Source organism: Podarcis cretensis (genome assembly GCF_951804945.1).
Source record: "Podarcis cretensis genome assembly, chromosome: 6".
Classification (NCBI taxonomy): Eukaryota; Metazoa; Chordata; class Lepidosauria; order Squamata; family Lacertidae; genus Podarcis; species Podarcis cretensis.
The window spans coordinates 100,280,812-100,308,806 of NC_137175.1; the positions used below are offsets into that span (position 1 = coordinate 100,280,812).

General features: G+C 45.0%; 1 protein-coding gene and 1 long non-coding RNA gene across 8 annotated transcripts in view; one reads left to right on the forward strand and one right to left on the reverse strand.

Annotated features, from left to right (window-relative positions):
* Positions 1-12,581, forward strand: part of TSEN15 (tRNA splicing endonuclease subunit 15) — a 34,542-nt gene extending 21,961 nt beyond the window's left edge. The window contains exons 5-8 of one of the 7 annotated variants that reach the window (XM_079981785.1): positions 1,171-1,297; positions 2,611-2,718; positions 2,819-3,642; positions 11,622-12,581. The gene's annotated coding sequence lies outside the window, so the exon portion shown is untranslated. Of the gene's footprint in view, positions 1-1,170; positions 1,298-2,610; positions 2,719-2,818; positions 4,089-11,621 lie in introns of those variants that run through there. The other 6 variants (XM_079981786.1, XM_079981783.1, XM_079981784.1 and 3 more) reach the window with 6 other exon arrangements.
* A 5,116-nt stretch (positions 12,582-17,697) lies between these two features.
* LOC307219026 lies at positions 17,698-22,162 on the reverse strand. The gene is made up of 2 exons (XR_013840271.1): positions 18,888-22,162; positions 17,698-18,777 (listed from the first exon to the last, which is right to left on the reverse strand). It is a non-coding gene; the product is annotated as an uncharacterized lncRNA (long non-coding RNA).
* Positions 22,163-27,995: the final 5,833 nt, after the last annotated feature.

Here is a 27,995-nt window from a genome sequence, read left to right on the forward strand (position 1 = left end):
GGGAACAGGTCGATTTTAGGGGATGGGAAAATATTTTTTAAATTGGGTTAATGATAATAATTTTAAAATTTGGGGTAAGAATTTGTTGAATCTATTTGAAAGAATTGGAATACAAGAGGGGGTGGGGAGGGGGAAGTCCTGGAAAGATGATATTGAAAATAAGGCCTTAAATTTGGATGTTTTTCTTTTTTTTGTTATATTTGAAAATCTTTAATAAATATTATTAAAAAAACAAAAAAACAAAAACAAAGATTATCTGAAAAATAAATATAGTAGTTTAAATTCTGTTGCAGCATTCGAGGAACTTCAGTAATACTTGCAAGGTAGATATAAGAAATTAGATTTATTGAGAATAAGTTTAAATATGATAAAAGCGTGTATTGGCAAAAAGTAATATGAATTTGAAATATGGAATAGACAGGAGGTTGAGTCTTTAGTGTTAAGACCAATAGATGTTTTATTGTTTGCTAAGAAAATTATGTGTCTATGGTTATTTTTGTAATTTGTGTGTAATTTGGTATTTGTGGGTTTTTTTTCTTGTTGTATAAATAAAAAACTTTAAAAAAAATATAGTTGGAGGCAGTAATGCTTCTGAATATCAGTTGCTGATTCCCCCCCCCCTTCTATACGCCTGAGAGGAAAATAAGGGGCAAAACCTGATAGAGACTCTGTTGCTGTTGGTGCTGGGGGAACTGGCCTCAATAGCTCTTTACGTAGGAGCGTGGCTGCTGGATCAGGCCAAGGGCCCATCAAGTCCAATATCTTGTTCTCACAGTGGCCAACCAGATGCTTATGGGAAGCCCTCAGGCTCCTGAGCACAGCAGCTGTCTTTACTCCATGTTCCAGTTGGTGGAGGTAGAATATAGCCCCCAGGGTTGGTATCTGCCCACGGCTTTCAAGAAAGAGTTAAGATGCATAATAATAGGATGTGTCCTTAGGGTCAGGGACCTCCAGCCTATCCTAAGTTTTTATCCTAGGACCCCTCCAGACATCCTTTTATTGTGCATTCACAATAATTTGTGCCTGTGATGGTATTGGGACAGCTGCATGCAGTCCTGCTTTCAATACTATTTGTGCCTGCAAAAGGTCTGGGCAGATACACTGCTTCATTTCCAATTGGTAAGTGTCCTGTACCTTCCTGCTGAAATCCTGTACCCTTTTATACCACAGATCTTCCAGGATGTGGTTATTTCACGCCACTTTTGCTGCACTACAGTGGAAGCGTTCCCCTCCAGGTAGCAGTCATGCTGGGGAAGCATCACAGAACATCTGACAAAGCAGACGGGGGTATGGATGGGTCAGTATGAATCTACCACTAATGCACTGTTGTGCCAATGACACATTGCGGATGTACCCACAGAAAACCCCACCCGTCTGGAAGGGTCCATAGTTTGTGTGCTTTTTCTTTGATTAAGTTATTATATTTAATGATTCTGTCAACTGTATGATTTAAATTCCTGGTTTACTCAACTGGCTCTAGGACAAGTTCTTGCCCCTGACATATTCTAATAGCAGGCATGTCAGTCCCTATCTAAATCATTATTTTGAATTCTAACAAGTAGAGTCGTCTTCCCCAAGCTGGTACCCTCCAGATGTTTTGGGCTATACTTCCCATCAGTTCCAGCCAACATGTCCAATGATCAAGGATGATGGGAGTAGTAGGCCAAAAAATCCAGAGCATAGATTGGGGAAGGAGTCAGTTGCTTCCCTGTCTTCTGAGAAATCTGATGGTGTCAGATCTTTCTTTTTGATCATAGAATCATAGAATCATAGAATCATAGAGTTGGAAGAGACCACAAGGGCCATCGAGTCCAACCCCCTGCCAAGCAGGAAACACCATCAGAGCACTCCTGACATATGGTTGTCAAGCCTCTGCTTAAAGACCTCCAAAGAAGGAGACTCCACCACACTCCTTGGCAGCAAATTCCACTGATGAACAGCTCTTACTGTTAGGAAGTTCTTCCTAATGTTTAGGTGGAATCTTTTTTCTTGTAGTTTGGATCCATTGCTCTGTGTCCGCTTCTCTGGAGCAGCAGAAAACAACCTTTCTCCCTCCTCTATGTGACATCCTTTTATATATTTGAACATGGCTATCATATCACCCCTTAACCTCCTCTTCTCCAGGCTAAACATGCCCAGCTCCCTTAGCCGTTCCTCATAAGGCATCGTTTCCAGGCCTTTGACCATTTTGGTTGCCCTCCTCTGGACACGTTCCAGTTTGTCAGTGTCCTTCTTGAACTGTAGTGCCCAGAACTGGACACAGTCCTCCAGGTGAGGTCTGACCAGAGCAGAATACAGTGGCACTATTACTTCCCTTGATCTAGATGCAATACTCCTATTGATGCAGCCCAGAATTGCATTGGTTTTTTTAGCTGCCGCATCACACTGTTGGCTCATGTCAAGTTTGTGGTCAACCAAGACTCCTAGATCCTTTTTGATCACGAGTTTCTTCTTGTTCTTTTGTAAGTTTGTTCTTGTTCTTTTGTAAGTTTGGCTTGAAACAACTCGTGCAAATTGTATGTGTTTTTAAATCCATTAACAATACTCATGTGGCCAAGGACCACACAGGCATGTTTTCAAGCACAAAGACTGCTTATGTTATGATTTCAGATTTGGAACTAAGGAACTGGAATACACTATTTCTCAGCTATGTGAATTCAAGCTTAGTGTGGTCTACTAGGCTACAGCAAGAAGCCTTTCAGGAGTTGGCAAGTTACAGTAAGTATTTGCAGAAGTCTCTTTGTTAAGCTCATTGGGTTGTTTAATAATCTGGATAATTTAGTTATTTTAAAGTAATTTTTTGATCTTATGCATACAGAGAAAAACAGAAAACACCTGGAGCTAAATGTAGACATCTGTATTACCACAATGCACCTTGGAACTTCCTATGCCATATGAAGCAACGTGCACACAATACAGTGGTGCCCCGCAAGACGAATGCCTCGCAAGACGAAAAACCCGCTAGACGAAAGGGTTTTCCGTTTTTCGAGGCGCTTCGCAAGACGAATTTCCCTATGGGCTTGCTTTGCAAGACGAAAACATCTTGCGAGTCTTGCGATTTTTTTTGCTTTTTTCTCCCTTTTTCTAAGCCGCTTAGCCGCAAAGCCGCTAATATCTGCAAAGCCGCTAATAGCGCTAATCCGCTAAGCCGCTAATAGGGTTGCTTCGCAAGACGAAAAAACCGCAAGACGAAGAGACTCGCGGAACGGATTCTTTTCGTCTTGCGAGGCACCACTGTATTCACAACAAGTGGAGACTTTGGACATCCAAAACACTACAAAGGCAGAGAGAAAACAGTGATCGTGACAAATATGGATTCTTTTTAGGCTTTGATTTGTGTACTTTTGTTGCAACTACCTAGAAAGCTTCAAGATCTCTTAATATGTAATATTTATGCTTGAATGTGTTTTATATCACTAGTCTTCAAGCAATGGTTCGGGACTTAAAGATCAGGAATGTACCCATGTCTAAAATGAATCACTTTGACTTTGCTGTCACATTTTCTTCTCTGTCTCCTTTTGGTTTAGTGTTTTATTTCCCCCTTAAGAAAATGAAGAAAAGAGGAGGAAGTAAGAAAGTAGAAATATGGGCATGCTTACTGAAAGAAAAGAGAAAAGAGAAATTTGGGTCCCATGTTGCAAGGTGGGCCTTGGGTCTGAAATTATTTTAGACCGCTGCTTTAAAGTAGTGGTGGGTTGCCTTCAGTTCTTTTTTTGCACTTTTTAACAGCACCTCCATAGTTGACCAACATATCCAAGCATGCGTGCACTCTCAGGATGTCATAGCAGTTAAAAAGTGTGTTGAGTGATCAACAGGAAGGGCTGGTGCTCAGTGGCAGAAGAACTTGCTTTGCCCATGAAAGGTCCCAGGTTCCATCCCTCACGTCTCCTAGGAAGCCCTGGAAAGGCATCTGCCAGATAGTGTTGACAACACTCCCTTCGATGGACCAATGGCCTGACTTGATAGACATTTTCTATTGCTGTAAGCATGCACTGTTGCTTAAAATTTAGATCTAATCTTGATGAATCAGACTGAGGTCCACCTAGTCCAAAATACTGGGGACTAGGTACTTCCTCCCCTCCCCCCCCCCCCAAAAAAAAATATGCCCAGAGACTCGCTGGTAGATGTGAGTCTACATTTAATGCATCATTTGGTAATTGAGAGTTGCAGCAATAAAATATGTCATTTCAGCAAATGGGGTAGGGATTGTGGTACATGAAAATTAAAAATTAAAAAGAAGCAGGTAGGAGAAGCTTAAATTTTCCCAGGGAAATAGCATCTTCTGCATGTAGTACTGATCTCCATTATGCACAAATACAGATTTTCAAGCCAGTTTAAACTGGTTAGTTCAGGGTTCCTGCTTCTTAAACAACTGCAGAACAACTACTCCAAATCTCACTTGTCTAAAAATGGCTTATGCTTTAACACTTGAAGCAACCATATTAGAGATCAAATTTTGTTTTATCTTTGTACACCTGAGACATTAGTTTTGCCTAATATATTGACTTTGTGGCAAATTATGTAACTGAAGTTGCAATATTTTGATCTCCCATCATCCTGTCTGCTGTAGTGTTTTCCCTCGATCCCTGCTTCTTATCGGTGGGACATTGTGAAGGAAAGAGGCTCATGGAGAGGTTAGAGCAGGTTGGCCATCGCTAGGATTGATCCATGCGACGGTCACCTCCAGGCTTGACTACTGTAATTCGCTCTACGCGGGGCTGCCCTTGAAGCTGTCCCAGAAACTCCAGTGGGTGCAGAATGCTGCAGCGAGGCTCCTCACGGGTTCTCTGCCATGGGAGCATATTCACCCAGTGCTTTTCCAGCTGCGCTGGCTCCCAGTGGAGTACAGGGTCAGGTTCAAGGTGCCGCTTTTGACCTTTCAAGCCCTTCACAGCCTAGGACCCTCGTACCTACGGGACCGCTTCTCCCGGTCTGCCCCACGGAGAGCCTCAAGGTCCATAAATAGCAACACCCTAGTGGTCCCAGGCCCTAAGGAAGTTAGATTAGCTTCAACCAGAGCCAGGGCCTTTTCAACATTGGCTCCAGCCTGGTGGAACGCTCTGCCTCATGAGACCAGGGCCCTGCGGGATCTGATTTCTTTCCGCAGGGCCTGTAAGACAAGAGTTGTTCCGCCTGGCCTTTGGCTTAGAATCAGTTTGATTCCCTCCCCTTCTTTCTTTTTCCTTTCTCCTCCTGTGAAGAGGCTGCATCCTAATATTTTAATGTTGTATTTTAATCTTTTTTTAAAATTGTATTTTAATCAACTTGTTTTTATTATTAGTTGTTAGCCGTCCTGAGCCCGGTCTTGGCTGGGGAGGGCGGGGTATAAATAATTTTATTATTATTATTATTATTATTATTATTATTATTATTGTGTGAAACTCCTTCGCTGGTCTTTTCAGAATTCTTTTGGCTTCCCTGAACATTTCTCAGGGTCCCTCACCCCAAATTAAGGAGGAACTTCTCAACTGTGCTCCACATTTTGCTTCAGGCAATATTTCTGTGGCATTTCAGCCTATAGCTGAAGTTTAACAAGTGATTCTCATGAGCCACAGGTTCAAAGATCAGATAGCCAAGCGAAAAGGGATCTTAATTGTGCTGGACATGAGGGAGCTTCAGAACCCTCCAATGACAGCTACACTAGAGTAGCTGAATAAGTGTCTATGATTCATGGACCATCCCATTTTCTGTAGATTCTCTTTTAGCAGTCCCAAGCCAGGAGGCAAACATACACCTTCAGCAAAATCAAATCACAATTTATTTGTTGCAGTTATCCTATTGTGGGTTAGCTGATTACCTGTGCAATTTTTAATTATCTGTGTGCTGTTTCATTTGGGTCCCTGATTGCCTAATTGCTATGATTACTCAGTCAGTCAGTTTTATTGCACATAGCCAAAGGCTGCCGCAATGTACACAGAATCATTCAACAATTAACAGAAAATATACTAGATTGATAAAAAAAACTTAAAACATTTATATTGTCAAGACATTACCTACTCTAAACTGAATAGCTGTTTGTATTCTTTTCGAGATACAGGTCAAGACAGGTAAAATTCAGGGGAGGTATCAGTGTACCCCACCCACATTTCCCCCATCGTTTCCTGATATAATACACAGGTGACTCCCCACTTACACCGGGGATGTTCCGGGGCCCCAAGCACATGTGTGAAAGTGGGGAGCCCCCTGGAGAGTCCTCATGGCTTGCAAGGGGACCCTCCCCAGAGCCTAAAGAGAACACCAAAGAGTTTGGAGGCACAGCAGACGGGCTGCTGAGCCTCCCTGCCTAACAGCTGATGCGTGGGAAAGCGGCTCCTGTTCTACCCCACATGTCAGTTGTTCGGCTGGGAGGCTGAGCAGCCCTGGGGAGGATCTCCTCGCAAGTCTGGAGGACTGTCCAGCACTCTTCCGCCGCCTCTGGGTTTACGGTGCCACTCATGGGCGCAGTTGTGCACAAGTATATCGTTCGCAAGTGAGGAGTTGCCTTGAGTGATCAGAGCATTTATAGATGCATGCAGTGTGTCTGAGAAGTGATAAGCTGTAAACTTACCGTATTTTTGCTCTATAAGACACACCCAACCGTAAGACGCACCTAGTTTTTAGAGGGGGGAAAACAAGAAAAAAAATATTCTGAATCAAATGTTGTACTAAACTATTTAATAAACAACCGGTATATCAGAATCATATTACAACCATGTAAAGTGAACAGCAGTCAACAGTGGCATTAAGAACCATCATCACTGTCATTAATAAATGAAGAGACACTTTAAGGTTTGAGTACTCTTCTAGTCTTCTGTGAGCCCCAAGAACTCATCAGTTCTTATAAACGGTTCTTAAATATTATTCCTCAGAGTCACTTCTTTCAGATACCTTCTGAGCTCTGCTTCTCCATGACCAGCCACTCTCAAAATGGCGAAGGCGCCCTTCCCTTCGCTTTCCCGCTCTTCTTTCTACCCTCCTGGCTAGAGCTGGCCTGTATCTCCCCTCCTCCCAATCTGAGCTAGAACTGAACCCTTGCTTTTCCTGGGAACAGCCGGTCCCTCCCTGTTGTTCCTCCTGTTCTCTTCTATTAGATTCACTGCTCCCCTCCCCCCCTTGGGGAATGCTTTCTCCCTCTGAGAAACTGGAAACTTCTAACTCTTCCCTGACAAGCTAGATGAGTCTTCACTTCTTTAAAGCACTTTTTTGTAGTTTCGCTAATATGTGCTCTAAACTGGTTAGTATTAATAAGGCAGGTTTTTTCAAAAGCCCTCCAGGACGTTTGGACCACACTTTTTCAACCCATACTCTCATTCCATTTTCGTCCATCCATCCTTTCTCATGAACATGTACAACAATTCCTTGTGGAATCATTTCTTTTGGAAAAGTTTTTCTTTTGAAAATTAACATGGGTGGCAATTTGGTGCCATCTGCACAGCATGACAACACAACTGTGTAATGGGTTTTCTCATGTCTGGAGGTTTTCACGATGATAGCTTTGGCACCTTTCAGATCAACAGTCCTATTAGATGGCACATCAAAGGTTAGTGGGACTTCATCCAGATTCCTAATATGGCCAATTTCAAATCCATTTCTCTTCCTAGCATCAATTACAAAATTATGAAAAGACAGAATCTTAGATTCATAATCTTCTGGCATTTTTTGTGCAATTCTAGTTTTGGTGCGCATAGCAAGGCCTTATTGCTTCATAAATCTGTAGCACCATGATGGTGATCCAGTAAAATCGTGAATGCCTTTCTCTACAGCAATGCGTTTGGCTTCATATATTATCATTTTTGTAGAGATTGTGAAGCCATTATTCCGGTGATTTGTGATCCATTCTTTCATGGCCACGTCCAACTATGACCACTTTGCAGCATTTCCACGAAAAGTGTTCTTACTTTTTGCAGCTGAGCCTCCTGTTTCCTCCACTTTCTTGCCATTTTTTTCAGTTGGAGGTGGCCTAAAATGTCTCTCTGCTGCTGTTTCCATTCTCCTTAGCATATTTTACTACCTCTAGTTTAAAAGGAATCTTATATGCTAGTCTTTTCCGCTTTATCACCCTTATCAGAATGGGGGAGGTTTTCTGCAAGAAAATACAGTGATGAAGGAACTGTCAGTAATGTACGGTATCTCCAATGTTTACCACTGAGTGCTGACCATACCTTTAACTAATTGATATTATAGCATATGCATCATTTTGCTTTCTTGAATTGTCCTAGGCATAGCAGCCAACTCCTAGAGGCCTAGGTGCCTTCGCCCCCCCATTAAATATTTGAGGGAGTCCCCCCCCCCCAATATGTTGATGGGCATTGTCATTCATATAGTGTGCATGCACTTTGTCTTGAGATCACAGCAATTCTCAACCTGTGGGTCCCCAGATGTTGGACTACAACTCCCATCTTCCCTGAGCTCTGGCCTTGCTACCTAGGGGCGATGGAAGTTGTAGTTCAACAACATCTGGGGACCCACAGGTTGAGAAAGGCTGAATTGCAGTATGTAAGGTGGGGCTTACCTGTCCCCCCAATATTTTATTCAAGTTGGAAGGGGGAGGGAAGGAAGGAAGGGAGATGGAGAGCTCACATTTGTGCCACGTGCCTGTGGCGGGCAGCTGCCTTGCCTCGCTGGAACCGGAGCAAAAAGAGGAGGAGGAGACCCCAGGGCAGGAGCCCTGCAAGCGGCTCTCCCTTTGCTTGAATTACCGGTACAGTCATCTGGGGGGCGGAAGGGGCTGCCCTCCGTCCCTCCTTCTGGCTCATTGTAAAGCAAGCCTGTAAGCGGCTTTCCCTTTGCTTGAATTACAGTCAGCTCATCAGTCCCTTCCCGCACCTTGTGGAAAAGCCAGCAAGAGGGCTTACCTCTCTTTAAAGAGAGAGCTGGGCAGAGCCTGGCAGCAGCAGCGGCTCTTGTTAGCTTTCCAATGAGCCGGAATGAGGGACAGAGGGCAGCCCATCAGTCCCTTCTCCCACCTGCATTCGCTCCATAAGACGCACACACATTTCCCCTTCCTTTTTAGGAGGAAAAAAGTGCCTCTTATGGAGCGAAAAATACGGTATATTGTGAAAGAAAGTAGACATTTCTTCCTCTTTGTGCAATGGGAGCTACTTTTGAATGGGCATGCATAGGATAGAATTGCATGTGAACATGTGTTCACATGATGAAGGGCATATAACTCCATGCAGTTGTGGAATGAACATAGAAATTGTATGTAGCCAACTTAATCACAGGGTCAAGTGACCTTGTTAAACAATAAGAAAGGACAGAAGAAAAGAGAAATGGTTATCTCTTCTTTGAATGGGATGTCTCTAAGTCTTACTTCCTGACAGTAAGAGCTGTTTGACAGTGGAATTTGCTGCCAAGGAGTGTGGTGGAGTCTCCTTCTTTGGAGGTCTTTAAGCAGAGGCTTGACAACCATATGTCAGGAGTGCTCTGATGGTGTTTCCTGCTTGGCAGGGGGTTGGACTCGATGGCCCTTGTGGTCTCTTCCAACTCTGTGATTCTATGATTCTAAGTCTTCTTGAATCTAAGACCTGCCTCTTTCCTGCCCAGTCAGCCAGATTCATTAAGGCCACATCCTCATCCAATTCCTCCTCTTTCTTGCAGACCAGGGGATGAATTTTAGAATTTCAGCAACAGCAGACAAGCAGTTCATGTAGCCTTTTCAATCTAGGGCAGAATAAGGAGATGGTGAGGAACTAGGTTGTAGTAGTAGTAGTAGTAATAATTTTATTTTTTATTATTTATACCCCAGCCACTCTGGGCTGCTTACAGCATATATAAAAACATAATAAAAACACCTTCGTGCTTTGCAAAGCTTCAGTGAATTGGGGGTGTTGACAAATGAATTTGCTGTCATGCATATCTCACGTAGAGTGCAGCAAAAAATACTGCTCCACTGAGGAGGACAGCTTGTCCAAACATCTTGGGATTGTGCTCTTTGTTGGATTATGCCCACAAGCAAAAAGACAAGCCTGAAAGCATCTAAACTGGTTCGAAGGATCATCTTTTTAAAATAATCTAACCATGCCATGGCTCCCTATGTTTCTAAATCTTGATGGATAGTGATAGAACCAGAATACAGAAAAAATGAGAAATCCTCCTTACACTTTACAAGAGGAAATTATTCTGCTGAGTACCTGTGATGGCTTGTGAACGCTTTCCGCAAGAAATGCCTCTGCTCACTCAGAGATACATATATACAGTCTTTATTTTACATATGTACAAGCAGCATGTTACAATCATGCATCCGAATCCTCCGGCTCAGATTCTGGGAGTGCCTTACGCCCGCCCCTTCTCCAACAGAAAAGGCGTGGAGTTTTCATGTGATGTCTCTGTTCCCTCCTCTTTAACACTCCTTTCCTTGGCGGACGGAACAGGCATTGTTTCACTGTCTGTGCCAGAACTTCCTGTGCAGTGTTGAGGCTCTGGTCCAACATCTGTGAGCCGTCCCTCCTCCTGGCTTTCCCTTCTTTCCTCCACCGCCACGTCCTGCCCCCCTTCCTCTGCCTGTCTCTCCTCCCCCCCTTCATTCTCTGTCAATACCATGACAGTACCATAGTTAATGACACTCTTGTCCACCTTCTTTGACCTTCACTTCACTATCCTCAAGGAGTTATTCTTACCAAAGTTCTCTGAGAAACAGTAAGTGTACCGTATTTTTCGCTCCATAAGATGCACTTTTTTTCCTTCTAAAAAGAAAGGGAAAATGCCTGTGCGTCTTATGGAGCGAATGCACTGGACCGGAGCTATGGCTCCCGTCAGTCAAGCAAAGTGGGAGCCGCTTACAGGGCTTCTGTCCCGCTTTGCGCGGCTCTCCCTTTGCTTGCTTTACAGCGAGCCGGGAGGAGGCAGGCAATTCAAAGGCAGCAGGCGCTTTTAGAAGTGGTGCGTAGCCAGCAACAGCTGCAGCAGCCTCAGCTAGCAAAGGTTTGCGCGCTCCCTAAACGGAGCAATGAGGCTGCGGAGGGACGGCAGGGCACAGGAGGGGTTGGATCAGGAAGGATAAAATGCAAGCAACCAACAGCAAAAAAACCAACAACCACCAACCTTGAGCTCTGAGCCACGAGCACAGTGAAAACCAGGAAGTGAAAAAAAGGCTGGGGAGGGCACGGGATGAGGGAGAGGGGGAAATTATGCAAATCCCCCAGCGTCTCAGCTGATCCGCTGGGGACAGGAGACTGCCTTTTACTTCTGCAGCTTGTTTTGAGGCAGGATAGATTTGAGCATTGTCTGGGTCCTAGTGCCCCTACCCCATTTTTGTGCTCCATTCTATTGCTGCCGGTGGCTGCTTATCACTCAAACTGAACCTGATACCAGTAGCCATGTGTACAAACAAAGTAGAAGGCTGCAAGGAGGAGCGCTTTTACACAGCAAAAAAACCCCAACCTCGAGCTCTGAGCCACAGGCGCGGTGAAAATCAGGAGGTAAAATAGGAAAGCTGCTGGGGACTGGAGGTCAGGGGATGAGGGAGAGGGAAAAATGACACAAATCCCCCAGCGTCTCAGCTGATCCGCTGGGTCCTTGAGCGTGCACACTAAACAAACATACAGCTCCTGTCCCTCTCAGTCTTACTCTGATATACCAGTAGTTTAGTACGACATTTGATTCAGAATATTTTTTCCCTGTTTTCCTCCTCTGAAAACTAGGTGTGCCTTATGGAGCGAAAAATACGGTATTTTCATCAGGCTTCAGGATGCTGGAATATTTTAAAGCTTCCCCTCCCCCAAGTCGGCTTTGAATGTTGGAGTGGTTTCTTAACCTGGAACATATTCACAGGATAAATCAATGAAACAATGAGAAAATACAGAAGAAAATAAATGATGTTCTCTCTTACTCAGAACGGATGTCCCTAAACTCTTCTTGAATCAGAGACCTGCCTCTGGCCTCACAGTTTCTCATGAACACAGGTCATCTCTCGCCTTACAAATCAGGGTTGGTGGCATCCATCCCCTGATCACTGGAGCACACATAGATGACTCTGACTTCTACTGATGCTGGCTTCCTGTCCTTCATAACCATCACGTCCTCCGCCTCCCCTTCCTTCTTGTAGACCAGGGGATGGATTTTGGGGGCATGACAGCAGGAGGCCAGCAGCCTGTGCAGCCTTAGAAACCTAAGGAAGAACAAGGAGGAGATCAGAAAAGGGATTATAGTCACTTTCTTGATACTCTGGCAGCTGAATTTGCCACCAGGAATCTCTAATGGAGCAAGGAGTTGGATCCATTGAGGAGGGCATCTTATCAGAATACCCTACAAAACTGGGTGATTCCCCTCTTGTGATGATGCAAACCATTTCCCTTGAAGCATCTAAACTGCTAAATCTTGGCAGATAGCGATAGAAGCAGAATGCAGAAAGAATTAGAAATCCTACCTTCACTTCAGAAGAAGAAATTGTCCTTAATGCTGCTGCAAACATATTTTATTCTTCCACAACTCCCTCCTTTCACCTTTACTAGCAATCCTCAAATAGTTGCTCTTAGCAAAGTTCTCTGCCAAATTATCCAGCAGGGGAAAGAGTCACAATGGAGGACAGGCCACATTTACTTTGGCAGCCTTCCTCTGTCAGGGGCATTGTTCCTCTTAATATACATGTTCATAACTTTAAACGGCTTGAGCAATTTTGTTTTTATTTATTTTTAAAAGTTCTAGGCCACCCCTCATCCAGTACATCAGTTATAAAACTATAATTTGAGAGAGGCCAGCTGCAGCTAGTGCCCCCCCCCCGACTCTCAGTCCTAGGCTTTCACTTCTGGCGCAATGAGGAAGGTGGAGGTGGTGGCGCCATTTTCATCAGGCTTCAGGGAGATTGTGAGGACTGGTTATCTTCTCTCCTTGTCCTGGCTTTGAAGGCTGGTTTGGTTTCTTAACTGGGAATTTAATCACAGGACCAGGTGACCCGATTAATAAACCAAGGAGAAAAGAAAAGAGAAATGGTTCTCTCTTTTCAAAAGGGGTGCTGTGAAGTCTTCTTGAATCAGAAACAAGCCTTCTTCCTGCCCAGTAAGCCAGCTACTCTCTGGCCTCACAACAATTCCCCATCAGCGTAGAGCTGGTGTCATACATCCCCTGCTGTCTGTGCCAAGCATGCACATACTTTCCTCCAAGAATACTCAAGGGGGCCATCCCCCCCCCCAATCTTATCCTGACAACTGCACTGCTCATGAGGTTCCTTGAATCAGAGACCTGCCTCCCTCCTTCCTACCCAATGAGCCAGGTTCTTTTGAGTGCCAGAACAATTCTCCCCTCTTGAAAGAGAGCTGGTCTCATCCATCTCTTGCTTCCTGGGCCAAACATACACAGTGGAATTTCACTACCTTCTCCACCTCGTCGCTTAGCCCCACCTTCTCTTCCCTGCAGACCAAGGGATGGATTTTAGGAGTTCGGCAGCAGGAAACAAGCAGCTCATGTAGCCTTTTCACGCTAGGGCAGAATAAGGAGACTAAGTAACTGGGTTGCAGTGCTTTTATGCTCTGTGGAGCTGCCGTGAATTTGGGGGTGCTGACAACTGAATTAGCTGCCTTGGCTATCTCATGAAGATGGACCCACTGAGGAGGAAAGCTTGTCACACGACCCTCCAAAACTTAGAGGTTCCCTTCTTATGATTAAGCCCACAAGCGAAAAGTGAAGAGCAAACTTGAAATATATATGTTCAGGAGAGGGGCGCACTCAGTGGCATAGCAAGGTCAGGTGGTAACTGGTGCGAAAAAAAATCTTGTCTCCCCCCCCCCCATTGAAATTATTAAAAGGAAAAATAAGACCATGAGTTCCCTGAAGTAAGAGTGGTATAAATCATAGTAACAGCAGTACAGAGAACTGAGGTACGGATTGCAGTGGAAGGGAGTCCTTCCTCTTGACCAGCTGCCCACACTAAGCCTCCCACAAAGCCAACTCTAGCGTTTTACTATGCCACTGTGGATGTGTGTGTGTGTACGCATGTGTGTAGAGCATGGCAACATTTGGTGCCCACATGGAATGCAAGGCAGCCATATTAGTAGAAGAGTCTAAAAGCAGGACGTTTATTTATACGCATTTATAGTCTGCTCTTCACCACAAAGTCTTCAAGCAGGTGACATACAGTTTTAAACAACGAGCAATTCACAGGGTGTAGCAACACCAAACTGTGTCAAACAGCAGGCAAAACCAACAGACAACCCTGCAGAGAGAGTGGTGCATTGGACTCACCTTCCACCCCAAGGCATGTGCAAAAAGATGCGCCTTGGCTAACCCACAAAATGCAAACAATGATGGGGTCAGACACACCTCAAGGAGGAGGGGGCATCCTACAGCCTGGTAGCCTCTGCTTAAATGGGGGGGGGGTCCCCAAGTGGTTAAAGCAAGAAAAGAATAAGGTGTGGTACATTTGTATCCCAAGACACCTCAATTCCTGGAAACATCTGAAAAGGGAGGTTATAAATCTCTCCCTCAAAGCAAGAAACGAGGTGTGCCTTTAAATACTTACGGTAAGCCCAGTGCTATTTTTCTTGATGGCAATGGCACCCACCTGAGAGGTGTCAGATGGTGAGTTCTGGCTTGAAACAAACCCTGCTTAAGTCGCTCCACTATCAAAATCAGGTGCCCCCATAACAAATGCAGAAATGTGGTGGGTTTTTTCAAGGAACATTTACCTGCTTATCAAAAATTCCAGTTAAAATCTTTCCCCTGCAGTCAGTGTCACTGGGCACCTCAAAATCATCACCTAGAGTATTTCCCAGGACCTTTCTTAAGAGATTTTTAAAGTCAGTAGCTTGCCTTGGTTTAAAGTTTTAAAGGGGCATGGGGGGGTGTAAGCAGAAAGGCACCACCCAGTTGCCTCATGTAAGCTCCCCCACCTAAAGGTACTTGCCCTGGCCCAGTGGTGTGTGGTCAGTGGACTAGGGGGACTAGACTGGCCCCCTAAATGTTCTCCTGGCGCCTCCTTCCCAAAGGCCAGGAAGCTTCTGCACGACTTAGGCAGTCGCCTGGGAGAGGGAAAGGACCAGTGATGGGGGAGAGAAAGGAGGTGTTCTAAGAAAGTACCCAGCAGTGTTGTGTGACCAGACGAGGCCCGCGGGGGGTGCACCCGTGTTGGAGGCCAAAGCCCTCCCTTAACCCTTAGGGAATTCCTAAGGACTCAGGAATTCCTGCCCAGGGAGAAAGTGGGCAAGGCAAGTGCGTTTTGCCAATCAGCGATCTTACAAGTAAATAAAGGATATTCCAGCCAGTGTTCCTTAGTCTCAGGCACTCCAACTCACAAGCATACCCCACAAAGTGCAAAGAGACTTTATTCCAAGTAAATGCCCTCAGATAGGAGAGAAAGTTGCACCCATAAATGATCAGCAGCAGCAACATAAAAGAAATGAGGCAAGCAGGGCAGAGATCAGCTGGAGGAGGCATGGGATGCAGCACAGAAGTGCAATTAAGAGACGGGGGAAATGAGATAACCTGAAAACCATAGGTTCAAGCAAATTGCAACCTATTCTAATTGCTGGTGAAACCTTTACTGTGCCAGCTAGTAAAGCGGACCAAGTGCAGTCCTCTGGGAGTGAGCCCTGTTGAAACCAGTGGCTCTTATTTCCGTGTAAAGGTGTGCTGAACTGGAGACAGGGATAACACCCGTCTCCCCTGCCTGCCTCCAGCCGGCAACTGCATCCCCCCCCCCCGCGACCCCCAGGCCTACAGCGAGCCTGCAGAAGGGCAAGAGCGGCTCTTAAGGTGCCCTGAGTTTTCGCCACCTCTGGAAAAACTTCAATCTCTGTGTTAAAGCAACTGGAACAGAGACAATGAAAAGCAGCCGTCCTAGTAGGTCTCACTCTCCCACTTCTGCCTGACAAAACTACCAAGGTCTAGAACAGTACTAATTCAGACGGGGAGGTCCTGACATGGCAGCACCGGGTCATGAGCAGCAGCATCGGCAAACAGTACCTCCCCGTCTTACTCTTATCACATTTGTGGACCTGGCTTTTCTCTCGCTGTGTGCAGGAAGCTCTCCAGTTTTCTCACACATTCTTCTTTGTAACTGAATTAGTTCTGGTCTAGAACTTGGTGGTGGTTTTGTCAGGCAGAAGTGGGAGAGCGAGACCTACTAGGTCAGTTGCTTTTCATTGTCTCTGTTCCAAGGCAGCCGGTGACGGAGGTGCCCCCCGCCACTCCCAAGTACCCCAAGATGGGGGGGGGGAGCTGCACGGCTTGGCCGGCAAAGCCCAGCAACTCCCAGCCTGCCTCCTTCAGCCGGGACTCGGGAGCGGGGGCAACGGTGTGCCGGCGCCCCCCAGGTACCCCGAGGTGTCAGGGGAAGAGGGGAGCTGTGCGGCTTTGCTGGCAAAGCCAATCAGCTTGTAGGCTCCCCTGCCTGCCTCCTCTAGCTGGGAGCAGAAGTGACGGTGCAGGTGCTGCCAGCCGGCAGGCGAGGCGCAGAATGGCATCTCCCTAATGATGTCACCCGGGGCGGCCCACCCCACCAGGCGCCCCCTTCCAACACCCCTGGGAACACTTTTGGGAGTCCTCTTTCTTGCAGACTAGGGGATGGGTTTTGGGCACTTGGCAGCTGAAGGCCAGCAGCTTGCATAACCTTTTCAACCTAGGGCAGAATAAGGAGCAGGAACATCTCCACCCCCATCTTACTTATTGTTTCATTTGCTTTTCCTTTGTTATTACATTGATGCCCCATTTTTCCTGTTAGGCTCTCAAGAGTGGTTTACGTTACTCTCCCTTCCTCATCCCATCCTCACAACAGCTCTGTGAGGTAGGCTAAGCCACGAGGCAGTGAGTACCCCAGGTCACCCCTTAAGCTCCGTGGGTGAGGGGGGATTTCAACCTGGGTCTCCCACTCCTGGGCCAGCAGTCAAACTCATGTTGCAAACACTTTGGGGCCCATGAGCACATCTGCAAACCTGAGAAATTGAGGTGGTTCCTTCATAATGGAAAAGCACAGAAGAAAAGAGAAATTCTCTCTCTCCCTCAGAAGGGCTGTCCCTGAACTCTTCTTGAATCAGGGAGCTGCCTCCTTCCTCCCCCAAGAGCCAGATTCTCTCTGGCCTCACAGTTCCTCATGAAAACAGGTCATCTCTCACCTTGCAAATCACAGCGCGTGGCATCTATCCCCTGGTCGATGGGATGAACATAAATGACTCTGTGGGAGGTGACGGGAAAACTTTTGTATTTTAGCAAGAATGTATGGTGAAAGGGATTTTATAAGATTGAATTAAGTTTTATTTGTATATCTACACAAGATCAATTACATAAGTTTGTTTTTGTTTGCATAAGATTACTGAGATTTGTTGATAATAAAGAACAAAGTATTTTTTTAAAAAAGAACATAGATGACTCTTAATTCCACTAGTGTTACCTTCTCATCCTTCGTAACCATCACTTCCTCTGCCTCTTTCGCCTTCTTGTAGACCAGGGGGTGGATTTTGGGTGTGTGACAGCAGGAGGTCATCAGAACCATAGGGTTGATTATTTTTAGAAGAATTCCTGGTGGCAAAAAATAAGCCCCTTTGAGGCTGATCCTCAATGCACACACTAGAGGGCGCTTTTACATAAGAGCTGACTATCATAGTACTTCTAATAGCAGGGAAAAAATTATAATAAACAAACCATCCAGTCTTGCTATATTGCAGTTTTGGTTAAACGGAGGCTGATATAAATGGCTCAGTGAAGCCAAAGAAAGATACAGGGTTAAGATTATTCACCTTAGAAACACTGGGCATGTGTCAATTCATACTTTTTCTTTTTGTGTTGTTGGTTTTTATTTTTTGCATTTTTCTGCAATTAATACTTCCTCCCCACAATTATTTAATACCTTGTCGTCTTCTGTAATTTTGTTAGAAAACTGCAGCACACCCTTCTCTCTGATAGTGCAGAGATCTCAATTATCCTATTTACTTACAGACTGGAGACAGTGAGGAGTATCCATAAAAGTCCCCCCCCCCCCAGCAGATTTGGGGAGGACACAGGAGGCACGCGGGGGGGGGGTCTGTTTCGCAAATGGAAACCCTCATGATAGCGGAGGCACATCATGGGATAAGTGGCACCAAATTTCACCCAACATTGCAAGGGGCATCCTGCCCCCACCTGGCCAGGCCGACCTGCCCCCCCCAGCTGCCTTTCCTTTGTGAAAGGGATGTGCAGGGCAAAGATGCACCTTGAAGCAATCTTGAGAACCGTTAAAGAGATCTTTCAGTACTTCAGACCCTTATCTCCCCCCCCCCCAAATGGTTTTCAGTAGTCTGCCCATCCTCTGTCCTCCACCTGTCTCTGCTCCTTGTCTTAGAATAAGAAGAATCAGAATAAGTTCTGCCATCTGACTAACCTTTATTAATGCCCAGCAAAGAAAGCCCATTCCCTCATATGTTTTATTTGTGGTCAAGGGCCATTAACTCTTTCATTTGTATAGTTGTAAATTCTTAGAATGTATTTTGTGTAGGCAACCACTTAGTTATATCTGTACTTGTTATTTGTATTTGATTCCTTTGCTATAGCTTGCAGCTAACACAAATGTGTATGACTAAATAGTTCACTAACAGGTTCTTTAATGTATGTTTTGTTTAGTGTTATACATTTTATATTTTCTGGAAAATTCTCAATAAAAAATATTTTAAAAAACCATTGTGTTTTATCACATGCAACAGTCCTGAACTTTTGTTCACAACAGTTCAGAATGTGCAACTTTTGAGAATGTTTTGCCCAATACATTTCTTGAAATTATTTTTTAGGGTTTATTTCTATGGAGCATGGCTTCATTGAAGCTGGCATAAATTTAACATAAAGTATACCCCTTATGAGCTATCTATGACCCTGATGCAAGCTCCTATCTAAGACCTCCTTTGGAGGTCTTTAAGCAGAGGCTTGACAACCATATGTCAGGAGTGCTCTGATGGTGTTTCCTGCTTGGCAGGGGGTTGGACTCCATGGCCCTTGTGGTCTCTTCCAACTCTATGATTCTATGACTCTGATAGTTGCAGAAAAGATCAGCATGCTAATCTGTGTGTTTCCCAGCAAAATTTAATTATCACTCTCCAATAAGCAGGAACCAGACTTGGCACGGATAATTAACTTCCTTTAAAGGTATAGATAATGATGTGGACATAACAAAACTAAGTTCATGTCCTCTTTACTTCAAACCTATCTGGCCAAACACAAAATGGTAAACTTGGAGGAATAAACAACAGTTCAAAGGACTTTAGTGTTACCTTATTCACTCGCTCAGGAGGGTCCCTCTCACCTCCATAGAGTTTTAGTTGGCTTCAAACGATACTTAAACCCTAGATTTTCAATAGAGGTGAAACAGGTGGAGAAAAGGGACCCAAAACAGATCAAAGGTAGAGCCAGCCCAAGACATCCAATGTAGGCCAGCAAATTGTGCCCTCACCTCCCTCTGCTGCCCACACTTCTTTCTGTCCCCAACACACACCGCTGCAATTTCTCCAATTAGGCTGACACTCACTATTCCTCCTCTTCCATTCATCACACTATACCTCAAAATAAGGTACCCTACAAAGCTACCATTGTAGAGCAACTGAGCAAGATTCCACCATACCAGTGCTGTCATGGCAAAAACTCAAAATTGGTTCACTTTTTGCCTCGCAAGGCAAAGCAGCAGCACTCCTAGGCAGCAGCTGATGTAGATGATTTTGGGCAATGGAATGTACCCCCATGAAGCTCTCAGGAGTCCAACCTTGTTCCAAGAAGAGCTTTATTCCTGTTGCAGTCTTGGATGGTAGATAATGCAGTCCTCTTACAATACCAGTATCCAGGAATCACGAGCACACCAGTTCACGCAGGTGGAATCACATACAGAGGGGACGCCTGGGAGGAAAGTCAGTTATACCTCTAAGAACTATGGACATATTAGTCAACTCCCCACCACTTGAGATGCTGACTCATACTTCAGGAGTCAGCATACCTACCTAATGCAGAGTATCAATTAGAACACTTTGTATGAATGCCAACAGCTGCCAGCGTCTCTCTTGGCACTTTGACCAATCTGGATCTCATTTATATTAATGTTTGTGCTTATAATCCAAGAGAAAGGCATCCAGCCACCTATGGCTGCACGATACCCAGCAGGCAGACGGAATGAAATCTGGGTCTGGGAGTCGCAGAAGGTAGTGGGTCTGGGAGTCGCAGAAGGCACACAATCCACTGCCCATCCCATTCACCACCTAAAGCAAAACTCACCTGGCCTGTCAGGGCCAGCCCTGATCCAAGTGGAGAGTCGGAGCACTTCCAGAGAAGTAAACACTTCTGATGCTTTTAGGAAAGCAACTACGTCAGAAAGTGGAATGCTGAATTGATGTGGCTAGGGGTGTACTGTTTAGAACTCAGGGTCAGCCAAATAAAATGACAAGCAGTAGGGCAGATGAAAGGGAGTTAGAAAATTGTATTGAGGATGGGTCTATGTATCAACAGTGTGACCAAGAATGACAAAATTGATGCTCCATAGTCCAAAATAATATGAATTCCAGTTGCTTGATGCCAGGGGAAGCTGTTTGTGCCCTGCCTGTGGGCTCCTAGAAGAATTTGACTAGCCTTTGTGTCAGGATCCCATCCAGCCTGAACCCAGGAGACTTGTCTTTGGAGAAAGATGCTTGGACTGCCAGGGAGAACTAACTGTGCTCCAGGTAAAGGCCTAAAGGAACCCACAGTGGTCCAAAGGGAACCTGAAGAGCCCCATCTCAGTGATGGCTCACCTGGGCCCCCAAGAATCTCCCCCAATCCCATTCTGAGCCCTTGCCTTGTTCTCCAGGGCAGATTAAAGTGCATTCTTATCCACTTTAACCCATCTTGCGTGTTTTTTGAGGCTTGCACTGCAATGCTACACTTGCCGACTTAGAAGCAAGTTGCATTGAGATGAATGGAGCTTATACCCCAGCAAATGGGTATAGGGCTAATACTGCAATCAGTTAAGCATATCTCGTTTTCTTTTTCATTAGCTTTCCGACAATCTGTGGCTTATGTATATTAATTTTAGAAAATATATGTGTGTGTATAGTAAAAAATGGGAAGATGCTGCAACATGCCAATTTGGGCAGATGTGAAGGGAAATCTTCTAAAAATAATTCACAGCATGGTCCCTAAAGGCTCGAGCACCATCTGGAGACATTTGGAAAAGAAGCAGCGTGGTGATGTAGGAGGTACCGAATCAGAGTCAACATCAAAGAAAATTACATTTCTAATACTGCAGGGATGAAATTTCAAAGAGCCTCATATAGATTTTGAGCTCTTTTTTTAAAAAAAAGTAATTAACCCAAGTGGCCTAATTGCATTGCTGAGGTACAGACAAGATTTTGAGTTCATGCTGCATGTGAAATGAGAGTGAAGATACAATGGGCATTATCTAGGCAAGTGAAGTGCTCTTAATCCCATAGATTTATTCAGGAGAGTTGAGCACATACTTAATCCTGAGCCCACTAAATAAGAAAGTACCAAGGAATTTGATGGAACTTACTTCTGTGGCTGCCTGAGAAAACATTAATAAGATCCAAATAAGATGAGATAGAGCCATAACTCAGCATCTTAAAAAGCAGAGACATCACCTTGCCAACAAAGGTCCGTATAGTTAAAGGTATGGTTTTCCCAGTAGTGATGTATGGAAGTGAGAACTGGACCATAAAGAAGGCTGATCGCCGAAGAATGGATGCTTTTGAATTCTGGTGCTGGAGGAGACTCTTGAGAGTCCCATGGACTGCAAGAAGATCAAACCGATCCATTCTGAAGGAAATCAGCCCTGAGTGCTCACTGGAAGGACAGATCGTGAAGCTGAGGCTCCAAGACTTTGGCCACCTCAGGAGAAGAGAAGACTCCCTGGAAAAGACCCTGATGTTGGGAAAGATGGAGGGCACAAGGAGAAGGGGACGACAGAGGACGAGATGGTTGGACAGTGTTCTCAAAGCTACCAGCATGAGTTTGACCAAACTGCAGGAGGCAGTGGAAGACAGGAGTGCCTGGGCGTGCTCTGGTCCAGGGGGTCACAAAGAGTCAAACACGACTAAACGACTAAACAACAACAAAGGGCCATAACTCCTTGGTAAGGCATCTGCTTTGCGTGCAGAAGGTCCCAAATTCAATCCCTGGGGGAGGCTCCTGCCTGAAATCCTGCAGAGCTACTGCCAGTTCTGAGCTAGATGGACCAATGGTCTGACATGATTTAAAGTAGCTCCCTATGTTCCTATGCACACCTCTTCCACTGAAAGTCTATGGGGCTAAACACTAATGAGCCATATATATATATATATATATATATATATATATATATATATATATATATACTGAAGCAGATTTCTGCATACGTATCTCTAGCTGGGTGACAAACTGTGTGTGCAGGTGTTGTGCATGTGCCGGGCGCCATGCCCCCACAGGCAGCGCGTCACGCCCCTAGAACGCGCACCACGCCCCCGTGATGCACATCACGCCTCCAGGGGGCACCAGCTACGCCCCCGCCTGCTCTCCGCCCCCAGTAGCAGAACATGCAGCTTCGCCACTGTGCATGGGGCCTTTTGCAAAAAGCATTTACCATTCCCAGTTCAGATGGGTTATCATGGCCCCATTGTTTCCATCAGGATCTTGCATGGTTTGGCTGCCCCAGATAGAGGAGAAGTGTATTTGTGTATTTTGCATCAGCAAAAATCAGTCAATCAGTAAATTAAAAAAGAAAAGCAGTCAGAGTTTCCTGCTTAAAGTTTAACATTGTATTTACTATACCACACTGGACACTGACTCACTGCGCATCCTTGAGCAAGTTGTTTAGATCTCCAGCCTCAATTCATCCCCTGCAAAATGGAAACAATAGAGGTATTTCGGGACTACAAAAGAAAGAGCAATTATCCACTGTAAATATAGTGAATCCCTTGGCCCCGACTCTGATATCTTTCCCCGTCAAAGGGCATTTACGTTTTTATTTTCTTGTAGTTGATCTGTTTTATTTGGATGCTGGATTTATAGAGTTGCTGTTTTTAGCTCATTTAAATAAATCTTAGGCCAGTGGTTCTGGATGATGGGAGTTGCAATCCAACCACATCTGATGGGTCCTACATTGGCAACCCCAGAACTAAAGAGTTTGCTGCATTGAAATAAATGGGACTCCCTTCCCAGTAAACAAGCACAGGAACGTGCCATAAAGTTTGCAACTCGAATTATGTAAATATTCCTTTGAATCTCAAGTTTGGCATCAGAACTCGGAGGCAGTCTCCACACAGGTGGGCAGGTTCAGAAAATTGTTATCTGACAACATGCCCCCCACCCCGGTACATATTTATTTCCTCTTCTCGGAGTGCTGCATGTACAATAACATAATATAACATTGGCAAGGTCTGATAGACGAGAAGATTAAAGGAGCTAAGACTTCTCAGTGGAGCTATAAAAAGCTTAGTGATACATTGGAATTGCAGATTTCTTGGAACATGATGCTAATACAGATCAAAAGATAAAGTCCAAAACCTGTGAAGATAATACCAAAAGAAGTAGATTCAAAGCTCAGTATCAGGATTATAATAATGTGTCGTTGTTGTGTTTTTTTTAAAGAATATTGCAATATGTTATACGGGCACAATTACCTCTTTCATTAGGATGGGAAGAGATGCCCTGTGTCTTGCACCCAATAAATTTTGGGAATTCAGTACCATAAGATGTGGCGCTGACACCAGGCACTTCTAAAGTGGCCCCGATGCTGAGGTGTCTGCTGCCCAGCGGGACTGGTGGCATGAAAGGAAGGGAGACCAGGTTGGGCAGACGGTGGCGCCAACATTTTAAAGCAATATCATACCAGTTTAAACAATCCTGGCTTCCCCCACAGGATCCTGGGAACTGTAGTTTGCTAAGGAAGTTGAGAGTTATTTGGAGACACCTATTGCCCTCACAAAGTTCCAGTTCCAGAATGGATTAACATTCAATTCCTCTTTCCAATAAACTCTAGTCATTGTACTTCCTGGAACATAACCTCTGCATCAATTGTGGGCTTATTGTATTAGAGCAGCCTTTCTCCACGTTAGGTCCCCACATGTTGTTGGACTACAACTCCCATCATCCCTGACCACTGGTGCTGCTAGCTAGGGCCAAGCTAGTCCAATGCACAGAAACAGGGCTGGACCCTCAAGGAAAGAGATTCTGACTAAACATCAGGGAAAACTTTCTGACGGTAAAAGCTGTTTGACAGTGGAACACAATCCCTCCAGAGGTTGTGGACTCTCTCTAGTTGGAGGTTTCGAAGCAGAGGTTGGGTGGTCATCTCATCTGGCATGGATGCTTTAGCAGAGATTCCTGCATTGCGGGGGGGGGGGGGGGCTATATATGACCCTTGGGGTCTCTTCCAACTCTACAGTTCTATGGTTCTATGAATTAGAAAGGATTGTGGGTTTGGCTTTCTGTTTCTTGTTTAATTTATTAGTCATTTGCCATGAAACACCCCCATGCAATTAACAATAAAAAGTTAAACAATTTCAAATCCATTACACTAAAGATGGGATAAGAATCTCCACTTCAAAGGCTTGTTGGAAAAGGGAAGTGTTCAATAGAGAAAACAGAAGGTGTTTGTCTGATACGTAACGACGGGCATTCCAAAGGCTAGGTGCTGCCACACTAAAAGCCCAATTCCTACATTGTACAAAATGGACCTTCTAAGGAGATGGAATTGACAAAGTGCAGTGATTGTTTGGGTAGGCAAGAAGTGTGATAATCTTTTCGGTATCCTGGTTCCAAGCTGTAGAGGACTTTATACACCAGCACCAGCACCTTGAACTTAGCCCAGTGGCCAATTGGCACAAGTCTTTCAGCACCGGCATAACATGATGATATCTTGCCCACTTCCAGGACAGTCCCACACAAAGCGCACTGCGGCAATCCAAGCTGGAGGTTACCAGTGCATGGACAACAGTGTCTGGCTGCCCTGGTCAAGAGAAAACTGTAGTGGTCTTACCAGCTGAAGCTGGTTAAAGCAGCTGGAATGTTTCAGGGAATAGCACCCTCGATCCTCACAGCTATTTTTGACCACAACATCCCCTTTTTGCAAAACAATGTGCAAATGGATTGCCCTGTCTAAAAAGCCAACCCCACACCTGCCTCTTAACAATGCCAGTCTTTCTCTGCTCCTATATTTAGCATGGTTTGTTTTAATAAGTCGCATTTCATGCTAATGAGATGGCGCTAAATCCAGCTTTTAAGAGCATAAAATACACAAAAACATATAAGCTGTGTGATTGTGGAGCTGTCTGATTCACACAGTTCGGTTTGTCCATGCAAATGAGCTATTGGGGCCTGCAAAGACTTTGTATATATGTATGGAAAACAGGTAATTGTCCATTGCCTTCGTCTAGTCCAGGCAATAGAATGGCACTTCACCTGAGCTGATAGGAGAAGCCAAAGCCCATTCCAATACAGTTGAAAAAAGAGAGGTTGAGAGACTGTAGAAGACAGATTTGAGCAGAAAAACCTGAAGGAGGAAGAGACAAGGAAGACGAAACAAAGCTAGCTCTGGAAGAAGTCAGCTGAGAAGTCGCATACAACTTTGGATATACAGCTTGGATCTGGTGGCAGCTGCAAAGTGCTGAACTGAGTGACAAGGCAGCAGTTGTTCTTCAGTGGCAGGTTTGGGGAGCCTTGTCTGCTACAGCCAGAGCAAAGGATTTCGATAAAGGCTGTATAATGGGCCCTCCCACACGATGGCCCTTTAGAATTGTCAGTGTTGCATAAGGGGCAGGGTTTGGGACTGGGACCTGGGACCTGGGAGTCAATGGGGTAGGGGTGGGTCCAGCTGAAAATCCCGTCAGTTGACTGTTTGACAAAGAAGTGAGAGATGAGTAGCAGAATTACACACACACCCCAAACACACACACTTTCTCCCATGCACAGTGGGTTTGTGCAACTTTAATCACTGTGATTAAAGGGATGCGGGTGGTGCTGTGGGTTAAACCACAGAACCTAGGACTTGCTGATCAGAAAGTCGGCGGTTCAAATCCCCACGACGGGGTGAGCTCCTGTTGCTCGGTCCCTGCTCCTGCCAACCTAGCAGTTTGAAAGCACGTCAAAGTGCAAGTAGATAAATAGGTACCGCTCCGGCGGGAGGGTAAACGGCGTTTCCGTGCGCTGCTCTGGTTCGCCAGAAGCGGCTTAGTCATGCTGGCCACATGACCCGGAAGCTGTACGCCGGCTCCCTTGGCCAGTAAAGTGAGATGAGCACCGCAACCACAGAGTTGTTCGCGACTGGACCTAATGGACAGGGGTCCCTTTGCCTTTAATCATTGTAAAGGGCTCCATCTCTTCAGATTTGAGACAGATAATTGTGGTGATGGAACTAGGAGATTTAGGGCAAGGGATGCAAAAGGGCATTCCTTCTTCTACCCCGAAAACAACCATGCACATGTAATCAAATGGCATAGTACCATGCTATTCTATATTACTATAATCTGGGAAGCACTAATTATGGCTTATTTCTTTTACCGGAAAAGGCAAACAACACATTATTAATTATTATAAGTAATACCCTCACCTAAGCTGGCATGTTTTCCTTTGCTATTATAGTGGTACCTCGGTTTAAGAACAGCCCTGTTTACGAACTATTTGGTATACGAACTCTGCAAAACCGGAAGTAGTGTTCTGGTTTGCAAACTTTACCTTGGTCTGTGAACGGAAGCCAAGGGCACTGGCGGCGGGAGGCCTCATTAGGGAAAGTGCACCTCGGTTTAAGAACAGCTTTGGTTTAAGAACGGACTTCCAGAACAGATTAAGTTTGTAAACCAAGGTACCACTGTAGTTGTGTGTTTTTCAACTTGTATTATTACAATTTGATGTTTCATTTCACAATGCTGTAATGGTGTGTCAAGGGGTATCAAAATTTCATAGAAGAAAAGATGAGCAACAGCAACAAAATAAAAGAGGAACTTTTTTCTCATGACTCATGAGTCAGTGTGGTATAGGATGTGGTGAGCCATGTTACAAGTTTGCTCTGGGCCTAAAAAAATGATGTTTGGGCCTTGTGTGAGCTAGATAAATTATAAAACTCTGCTGCTGCTGTCTTTACCATAGAGCTTGACTACCTTTTTGGGTTGTTGAGCAAAGTGTTGCCTGAAGAATATAGCTCCCTCCAAGAGGGGAGGGGTTGGCCATTCCAGAAAGGAACATTTAAAAGATCCAAGCAAAGTTAGAGCTTCAGCCACGGGGTGGAAAGGGCAACAAAACTTGGGAAGCAAAATCCACACACCACAATTCTGAGTAAATCAAAATGTTTTCATTTGCTGACTGGCAAGCCTCCCAGGGTAAAATATTCTGTAACTGCAGTACCATTGCAAATAATTACAAATATTATTCCACAGTAGCAATGAGGACTTCTGCAGAGAGAGGAAGAACTTAAATATGGGCCATATTGAAAACACGTATGATTACAGCCTTGGGTTCCCCTGAGGCAGTGTTTCCCAACCTTGGGCCTCCAGCTGTTTTTGAACTACAATTCCCATCATCCCTGACCACTGGTCTTGCTAGCTAGGGATGATGGAAGTTGTAGGCCAAAAACATCTGGAGGCCCAAGGTTGGGAAACACTGCCCTGAGGGACACACAGTATTTATATAAAAGAAATATAGCTATAACAATACTGCACTCTGCAAAAACCTCTTTCGGAGGGCAACACTTCTGCATAGCCTCAAGCTACCCTCTCACTACTCACCAAAGCCCATTTTGCCTTAAGCAGGTCATTTTTCCTCTTGGAAAGTGTAGCTATGACAACAGAGAAGTCACAAGGAAAAGAGCATTTTTCTAAAATGTCTGAGTTCCTCATAAAGCTTTGTTTCCAGACCTTTGATCACCTTGATTAACAAACCTTTAGATTAGATCAGGGGTAGGCAACCTAAAGCCCGGGGGCCGGATGCGGCCCAGTCGCCTTCTCAATCCAGCCCATGGAGAGTCCAAGAATCAGCGCGTTTTTACATGAGTAGAATGTGTCCTTTTATTTAAAATGCATTTCTGGGTTATTTGTGGGGCATAGGAATTTGTTCGTTGTTGTTTTTCTTCAAAATATAGTCCAGCCCCTGACAAGGGAGGGACAGTGGACCAGCCC